The following is an 8,158-nucleotide window of genomic DNA, read 5'->3' as shown; positions in this document are numbered from 1 at the left end:
AAGCCAAGTTACCATTTCTGCATTCGTATATCATGAGGCTAACACGATGATACTTTTATGCCCAAGGAAATCGAGACGATTTCCAATCCGAAAATTGTCTAGACCGGCACCGGGAATCGAACCCAGCCACCCTCAGCATGGTCTTGCTTTGTAGCCGCGCATCTTACCGCACGGCTAAGGAGGGCCCCACACTGCCGAAAAAAACCTAGCAAAGTTCATTAACTTGCCTTATGAAATTTCTCCACAAGAAAATACATTGAAAACCATAAGGTTGTCTTATGAAACTGGATGAACCTGAAATGAATTATACCGATAATGAAGCATATGTTTATCTTAAAGTTACCTTAAAATTTTCATTGATTAACCTTATGAAATTTCATAAGTTTCATTATGAAATAATTACTTTCAGCATATGAATATTTTTAAGGTTTCAATTGAAAATAAAATTTGAATTAAAAAAATGATTATATATACAGTATTTTTTGAAGCATAAATAGCATTTATTTAGTTTTTTAGTCTGGTAGTTTATCGCAAGCAAACCCTGTCAAGTACTGCCACGTACCGATCTTCCACAATCGAAGGATGTCTTCCCCATCGCTGTCCACAATCATCCACTTCTTCTCCTGAACGAATGATCCGTTCATGTTCACCCGGATCATGTCCAGTTTCAGCATTTTAAGAAATTCGTTTCCTTCTCCCGTCCTACCGGGTCCTATCGCAGGTCGTGTAACAGCATACAACAAATGATCGTGCCTTGTTGTAATGCTTAGTTGGGTGGCAGCCAACTTTACCATCATGCTACGAGCGTCCGTTAAGAACCGCTTGTCGGTGATGACTTTTCGGAGGAATGTGAACATAATGCAGATATAAATGGGCTAGTTGAGTCGGGTCAAACGTAGGATTCAGTATTACGGGCGCATTGGGCGGAAGACAGCTGAGCAGTGGGTGTAGGCTTAGTCTCGTAGATTTTAGATTTAATTCGGGTTACGAGCATTGTGTGGATGGGTCGCACTAGGAGTACAACTGCTTAATAGAATCCTTTAGATTGGAGCTGAACTCAGTGGATTGCTGAAGAACTGCAGCGCTTCGGAGAGAGAAAAATATATGTAATATGATTTGCAGATTAGGTTTATGTAAGCTTCCAAAATTAGCAAACTAAATCTAAACTAAAACCGTGACTTACCTTCCTGGGTAAGTTCGCACGTTCAATTTCAAATCGTCGAAAATAGGTACCGACCACGGGTTCACCGAATCCTCTTCATCGTGGACATCGACTGTATGGCAGAACTAATGGTTTTAGTTTGCGTTTAAGCTTCATTCAATGCTAGCACTAAACCACGAAAACAGGAAATTTTTGTTAATTTTATTATAAATAAATACAAAGAAATAGTAATAGGTAATAGTCTTATGTGCTATATAAATACAAACATGTTGTGGTTGGAAATACGCTGATGGTTACTTACTTTTGTTTTGGACTTCTCTAGCGTTGCCATTTTGCTATCGATTTGGGTTTCTTGAAGTATTTTTGATTTTCTCGCTGGGTGAAACTATAACCAGAGACCGGCGGGGTGAAGAGGCATTTGATCAGCTTTGCAACTGCATTTTCGAACTCCAGCAATCAGTTTTTGGTCAACGTGCGAAGTATTTGTCTGCTATTGTCAAACTAATCTTAGGATTTGAAGGATTTGTAACGTGTCAAACTATCGGGACAATCGAGGGACAGTAGCATAATCAGCTGTAGACATAGGACAACCTCTATGTATCGGTGGCAAGATCGGTGGTCATTAAACAGTAATCGAATTTTTCTAACTTTTTTGTGACATGTTTGCCACACTGAATGGCGCCATGTGCTGATGAGAATTGCCAAGTAGATCTATATAGGATGATTCTCGGTCACGTCTTGATAGATCTGTTAGGCGTTTGTCAATTCGAGAGCGTGTGTCAATTCGTGGCGCAGAGCCAGTAGTGCAAGGGTTTTCATCATTCCGTTGATGTTCTCGACACTCTGGTCCAAACAGTAACTTCGCAGAAGACTGACCATTTACCAACACCATTATTTCAATTGGTTATGCGCGGCATTGTTCTCCACAAGGCCCTGTACACATAACTCATTTCACCGTATTCGGTAAATTTTACCGAAATCTCCACATCAGAACTAGTCGGTAATTTTTTTTACAGATTTTTGTAATTTTTCCATTGCTCAACTGTCAAAATCACCGAAAATCAGTTAAATTATTTACCGAACAGTTCTGGTTGTTGAGATTTCAATTACCGAATTCGGCGATTTATTTTAAGTGTGTAGGCTTCCGAGAAGTCTGGTACGTGTTTGTAAACTGTCGTATTGAGACATGCTATACTGGTGTGTATGTAAATTAAATTACATCTAGCGTGAACGTTTCTTGCACACCATCACTCCTTTCTACCATTCCGCAATTACATTCGTTGTTCTGCTATTCTCGGTTTTATTTGACAAAGGGAAGCTTTTCCATCCAATTTCTCCCTAGAGCAATTTTAACGACCCTGATTATAGGGTGAGACAAAAGAAGAGTCCCCAGAATAAGAATCTCTAACAGTTTGGGCCTTGAATCGCCGAAGCATTTCCATCGGAATTTATGAAGGGTTCTCGTCGGAATCTATGAAAAATCCTCAAGAATTCCGGTCGGAATCCCTAGAGAATTCACATCAGAATCCCTAAAGGATTCACGTCGGAATCCCAAAAGGATTCCCGTCCATAAAGAATTCCGGCAAAATCCTGAAGGATTTCCGTCTGAATCCCTGAAGCATTCCCGTCTGAATCTCCGAAGAATTTCCTTCGAATCCCCAAAAGCATTCCCGTCGGAATCTCTGAAGGATTCTCGTCCGAATCTCTGAAGAATCTGAGTCGTAATCTTTCAAGGATTCCTTAATGGACTCTCGTTGGAATTCCTGAAGGATTTCCGTCGGAATTTCTGAAGGATTGCCGTCGGAATCTCTGAAGGATTCTCTTCGGAATCTCGGAAGGATTCTCGTCGGAATCTCTGAAGGATTCTCGTCGTAATCACTGAAGTATTCCCGTCGGAGTCTCAACAGGATTCCCGTCAGAATCACTGAAGGATTCTGTCGGAATCACTGAAGGATTCACGTCGGAGTCTCAACAGGATTCACGTCGAAATCCCTGAAGGACTCCCGTCAGAATCCCCGAAGGATTCCTGTCGGAATCCCTGAAGGATTCATGTCGGAATCCCAACAGGATTCATGTCGGAATCCCAACAGGATTCATGTCGGAATCCCAAAAGAATTCCCGTCGAAATCCCTAAAGGATTCTTGTCGGAATCTGTGAACGATTCTCGTCGGAATCCCCAAGGAGTCCTGTCGAAATCTCTGAAGGATTCCATGGAATCCCTGAATGATTCCCATCAGAATCCTTGAAGGATTCACGTCGGAATCTCTAAAGGATTTCCGTCGGAATCTGTGAAGGATTCCGTCGAATTCCTAGAAAATTCACGTCGTAATGTCAAAAGATTCACGTCGAAATCCCAAAAGAATTCCCGTCGAAATCCATAGAGGATTTCCGTTGGAATCCCTGAACGATTCTTATCGAATCTCTGAAGGATTCACGTCGAATTTCTGAAGGATTTGCGCCGGAATCCTTGAAGGATTACCGTCGGAATCTCTAAAGGATTCTTGTCGGAATTTCTATAAAGGATTCTCATCGGAATCTCTGAAGGATTCTCGTCTAAATCCCTAAAGGATTCCCGTCGGAATCTCAAAAGGATTCCCGTCAGAATCTCTGAAGGATGTCCGTCGGAATCCCTGAAGTTTTCCTTTCAAACCCCACCAGAAACACAATCAAAATCAAGGCAAACTTACCTGCAACTTCAGTCGACTTCTTCGGTTTTTTCGCAGATCGTCGGAATCTCAATGCATTGCTTGCGGTATCCTTGAGATTCACTGCGGAACTGAGAAAAGACCGAAGAAGCCGACCAAAATAACAGGTGAGTTCGCTTTGACTTTGATTGTCCATTTGGGTGGTTTTGGTGATAGATATTTACGTCGCCATTTTGAACATTTTGTCTTCGTCGGTCTTTACGGGGCTCTATAGTCCAGAAAGCTTGATCGAATGTAAAATGACGTAAGCAAATCTTCTTGAAAGTATTATGGATTAAAAAAACTGGTTTTGCGTTGGTGAGCGTTGATCAAAATGGACTCTATGGTCCCAAGTTCGTTGCAATCACGAACGGACAGCTGCGTCAGTGTTTTCGCCTTCCCACCCAAAAACAGAGGAATCACTTAAGACAACATCTTCCAAAAAAGTTTTGCCAGGAAATTCTTCATCTGACATCCGGCATCGGTCAATCAGTACCTAAAAAAGAAAAAAAGAATTAGTCCCTAGTCAACAAATTATCTAGATTGGAACGGTACTTACCATCTGACACACCGTCCGAGGATGGAATCGGACAGTGCACTTTCATCGACTTCATCGGCTGCCTGTGCTAATGCCCTAACCAACTTGCGTTGATGAAGGGCCCCCCTGGTTAACCGGTGCGGCTACACCACTCGGGCGACCTGCGGGATTTTGCATCGTCAGACGCTGCACCGCCAGGGGGAGCTTAGCACCGTTGGCTTACGCCAACCGTGGTCCAGCCCTCGAAAGGAAGATGAAGCCGACCAAATCGTCGTGACCACCGTACTCATCCCCAACGAAGACACTCGATCACTTTCACCGAACACCCGAAATTCCATGTCACGTCAAGGCACTGCATTCGGCAACGTCTGCCTCTACTCCACTCGATGAGAACTCCACTAGGATAGCTGATTCCTGAAAAGAAAAAACAAAAACAAAGAACCATTAGTACAACGTCGAAGAAAGAAGACCACTAGAAGCAACGCAGACGCAACCCTAATCCTTCAACACATCAACAATATCCACTGTACATCATTCCGTAATTAACAACCGAAGCAATCATCACCCAACTACAACTGGAAGCACTGACCATCCTCCCAACTCTACGCCGAAACAAAGTTTGCCACAATATCGAACATCACAAGCATCACTTACATTCCAGCACCGGCAACCACCACCCATCCGCCCCCAGTTAGGGACAACCACATTCAGCTCACCCCACGGATTTATCGCTTTGGCTCGACAGTAGAAAATAAAACAATGAAACAACATAACCTCCGGCCGCATTCCGCCGGGGTACAGGCCACACATATTGTTCCCATCGACATTACACCAAAACACTTGGTTTCCTTCTCCTTACCCTGGCCATTAATGGTAGCATCTCTTAGCAGCAACCAACAGGACAAACAAATAGCGCGAATTTATTTTTTTCCGGGAGCGCGAATCCTTTGGCCCAACTGCTACCGGAAGCTTCCACCGTCTCAAATTACGCAGCACCACATAAGTTTCCAGAACTCCGCTTCATTCGAATACCGGATTCTTTTCCAGTGCAACTCAGCATTATGCCCTTCCGAGTGTACCGCGCGTCCCTGTCCCAAGCTAAAATGGAACCAATCGCTCTAAATTTTCGTCATCGTTTTCGCACATATTACCACCAATCCGCAAATAACGCATCGGTAGTTTCGTGGTTCCACAGATGCGAACTTCTCCCGGCCTCAGTAAGACATCACTTGCACATTTCCTGATTCAGAGAGCCGCTCCGGTCAAAATATGAAGCGTTTAATATATTGTCTATAGACAAGAACCGCCCGAATAGTTTTATTTAATTAAAAAGTCGGCGGAATGCAAAAAAACAAAACAAACCATTTTTTCGGTGGATGAACTGGATGAACATATGAAATGACATATAGATTATCTTACGATTTTATTCATAAGGAAAGTATTGCGATTCATAAGGCATATGTATGAAATTAATATTATTGATTATGAGTTTCATAGAAGCCTTATGAATCGATTAAGGAATGAACTTTTGGTGTTTCATAAGGCGGAACTTATGAATATCCATATTTTATTTAAGCCAGTGCAGACCATCCCTGAAAACAATAATTCTACACTACCCCAAATAGTTTCGACAATACGATAAATGGTATTTGACAAAAATACAATATAGGGAAAGAACGGTGAGTTTTGTCACCATAAAAAAATGGTCATTTTCACGAACAAAATTTTCCGCATATTATACAACAGAAGGTTGACATATTATCTTCTTTTGGAAATTTGAACAATAAACATTATTGTGGAGTTATAATTAAGCGAGGGGCGGATCACTCGCGCATTTCAAGAGTGAAATAAGTATTGATGGAGCGCATTGGAGTATTTTCAAGCATTTTATGTTGCATTGTTGCATTTAAGTACGCATTCATGCATTTGTCTACAGTGCATTGACGCATTAGTGTATGTATTTCAATATTTTACCATGCATTTGTAATAATCACAGCATCCGCTTCTGGTTTCGCCTTCAGTTTGACGTGCGCTTGTTGTGTTTTCGATTAGAACTAGATTATTCACGAAGTCGAAGCAAAATTCTTCGCCCAAGCACTGAGGAGTTCTTTATAGGGTTATTTCACAGTAAAGAAAACAGAGAGATGGGGATGGCGGCCATAAGTTTCAATCAAACTCTGACAGATAGCAATAAGATTTCCCATAGGAGGGAAGAGCAGAATTTTCTTCGACTTCGCAAATTCCCTTCATTATTCCTCACAAAGAAAACATAGTTATTTTAATGAATCATTTGCCGTTTGATTGCATGATGGAAGTATTATGACGTAAATATTTACTAACTATTCATGGCGTGGTTGAAACAATCCCACAGGTCTACCTTGCTAGTCTACTAGCAAAGTGGGTGTAAGGTGTACCCTCGGCTTCTTTGCAGATGATACGGCTATATTTCTATCCGAATAAGAGCCCTAGGCAAATTGTTGCAGACATAGAATGCAAGATCCTAAAAGGTATTATTGGAATATTTCTCAAATAATTTCTACTGTCTTTAAACTTTACAAAATAAAATATCTTGTATTCCATTCATCAAAGAAGAAAATAGACAATTGTGATGATCCAAAGATAGGACAATATATGTACAAAAAGTTAATGAATTTAAATATTCTATGTTTTTCTCGATTCCACGCTAACATGGGGTAGACATATAGATTATGTTGAAAATAAAGTAGCTGTCCTGTGTGGAGCAATGAGAAGAGTTAGTGAGTTCGTCAGCAGAAAGGCTTCTAGCTTAGTTTTTTATTACGGATGTATTCATTCATTATTCCAATACGTTAATATTGCTGCATGGGGAAATGCTTTGTAGAGTCCAGAATAAGGAAGCCAAGTTAATACAAAATAGGCTGCCTAAAAAATTATATACAAACTACCATATCTACACCCTACTTTGGATCTTTTTACTCCTGATAGGTTTCACGGTATACTTCCAATTCGCGGTTTAGCTGAATCTCCTAAATTTCAGTACAATTGTTCATGACATTCTACATAATGCTGATACATGCATCCATAAATAACATTAGTTTACCTTCAAAATAATAACGTAAGACATACTAGGCAAGCTAACTCATCGTAGCGCCAAATCTTTAGAGCAAAACACGATACTTGGTCAAAAAACGTATATCACTAAAGAAGGTCCTCAAGTTTATAACCTACTACCGAATGGTCTACGAAACATGAAGTTGAAAAACAGATTAACTTTCAAAACTTCGCTTAAGCTACATTTCAAGGAATAAGATACATGAATTCATTTAAATTTTGTTTTGTTTTTTTTCCAATCATGTAATGCATCCTTTATATTTTAAATATTTCTAAAAGTTTTCACAAAATTTATTGGAGTTCTTTATAGCTGCTGCCAGATTACATTTGTATTTGTGTGTGTGTGTTTTGTTGTATTGATTTTCTAGGAGTCCCTTAAAAGGAGAATTTATCTCCACTGGGTCTCGAGAAATTATACTTTCAAATAACATTATAACTGTCCTCACACTAAATCCTTTTACTTTATTGTTTTTTTTCAAGGAGTCCACTGCCAGGGGGCTCCCAATGCTGAGCTTTTGGTGTAGAGGGGTCAGCGGTGGGTAATTAAAAAAAAAAAAAAAAAGTCGCAACCTGACAAAATATAAAATGATCATTGGTGATTTATTGATCAGATTTTTGAAATGATATTTATTTGAAAAGGTGGAAAGTCTGCAAAGCAACTGTAAGCATCCCAAGTGAATTTCT

The 8,158-nt window shown here is 40.4% G+C and overlaps 1 long non-coding RNA gene across 1 annotated transcript; it reads right to left on the bottom strand.

The window, feature by feature from the left end:
- Window positions 1–539: 539 nt before the first annotated feature.
- On the bottom strand, window positions 540–2,084 carry LOC134223188 (uncharacterized). Its single transcript, XR_009982475.1, has 3 exons — window positions 1,464–2,084; window positions 1,184–1,330; window positions 540–1,084 (listed from the first exon to the last, which is right to left on the bottom strand). It is a non-coding gene; the product is annotated as an uncharacterized LOC134223188 (long non-coding RNA).
- Between the last annotated feature and the right edge of the window lie 6,074 nt (window positions 2,085–8,158).

This window comes from Armigeres subalbatus, chromosome 3, assembly GCF_024139115.2.
Source record: "Armigeres subalbatus isolate Guangzhou_Male chromosome 3, GZ_Asu_2, whole genome shotgun sequence".
NCBI lineage: Eukaryota > Metazoa > Arthropoda > Insecta > Diptera > Culicidae > Armigeres > Armigeres subalbatus.
This window is presented reverse-complemented; position numbering and strand designations above follow the sequence as displayed.